Source organism: Etheostoma spectabile, chromosome 4, assembly GCF_008692095.1.
Source record: "Etheostoma spectabile isolate EspeVRDwgs_2016 chromosome 4, UIUC_Espe_1.0, whole genome shotgun sequence".
Classification (NCBI taxonomy): Eukaryota; Metazoa; Chordata; class Actinopteri; order Perciformes; family Percidae; genus Etheostoma; species Etheostoma spectabile.
The window spans coordinates 10,018,548-10,020,073 of record NC_045736.1 but is presented as its reverse complement, the minus strand read 5'-3'; positions in this window follow the sequence as shown (position 1 = coordinate 10,020,073).

The window sequence follows — 1,526 nt, the reverse complement described above, 5'->3', positions numbered from 1 at the left end:
GCAAAGGGAAAAGCAATGAATTAAACAATTTGTGTATGCCCGCATTCACATCTTATGCATCTGTCCGCATTCAATGTGTTGTGTGTGTGGTGTGTGGTGTTGTTGTGTGTTTGTGTGTGTGTGTGTTGTGTTCATTCCTGAGAGGACCCTGACTGGATCAAAGCTGCTGACACCCCAGGCAGTGTCCTCCTCAGGGAGCCAGCTGTCAGATCTGGAATCAGCGATCAGTGGTGTCTGTCCTCCATCCTCTTTGCTCTCTGTGGGGTCTGTCACAGCAAGTTATCACTTTGCCAGAGGCACTGATCAACAATCAGATTAGGCTCGCCCAGAATAATAGCTGTGACGACTGGCAGCGAGGATTGGAGCGTCCAAAGAAAGAGATACCAAAGAAGGAGTGCTGTTTCCTATGTTTAGCTTTAAAGGATCATTCTGGTTCGTTAAAACTTGTGTTGCCTGATTGGAGCAAAAAACAATCAGACTCTAAACAGTTTAACCAGATTATCTCAATAAGTGATTGAGATAATCTGCTTTCATAATAACTTTACCTTTACTTTCACTTGCTCCAACAGTTGCTATTTTCTGGAAAGATTTTCAGCCTGCATGTTGTGTCACTATGGAAACCAGCTTTACAACAGCATTGCTGCACATTTAGCATTAGGCACGACACGTTTACTGTATTGACATTTAATTAAAACCACACTCTTGTTTTCAAAGTTTTTTTATTTTGTCTGACCACTCGTGATTCTTGACCTGTCAGACTTCTTTTTACAGATGTTGCATCGTTTACAATTCTCTGCAATTCACTTAGGGATCAATGATATTATTGTAGATACAAAAACAAGACCAAAACAACGATAAAAAAACAGAATCATCAGCACATTATACCCATGCATGTGGTGTTTCATGACCCTGAGAACGTGGCATAAAGACTGTGAGACACTTTGAACATACCGCTCTGGAAGAAACCGATTTAGGCGAACTGACGATTGGCAAAGAAATGTTAATACAAGCAAGATGATGCACTACAAATCTGCCATATAAAACACAGCACCGGTGGTAAAATTACTGCGTGTAATCATGTCGGGAGTGCATGCACCCCTGCCTGTGTGCCAGGGCTCTGGTCAGCCCACCCGTTGTACATGTGCTGCCAACTCTCGCTTGGCAGGCACTTTGAAATCCTTTTTTTACCTCTGCAGCGGTCAACAGTGTCAACAGCTCCGTCAGACCACATGTACTGCATACGCAGAGACTACGAATCAGTGTGACTGGAGCGTTTGTGTGTGCATGAGCTTTTTCTAATGGGGTGTGATATGGGTTTGTGCAAACTGCATGTGTGCAGCTGCTGCAGGTTTGAGTCTTGCTAATGAATTAAAGGGTCAATTCCCCCATTTTCCCACTCAGCCACAGTGGTATCAAGCAATGCAAAGATACAAACTTATTTTTAATGCGCAAGTTTAAAGATATTCATCTCTTCAAGATTTCTGCCTCCACCACATTAAATTGGAGGTGAATGGAATTTCCTTTGT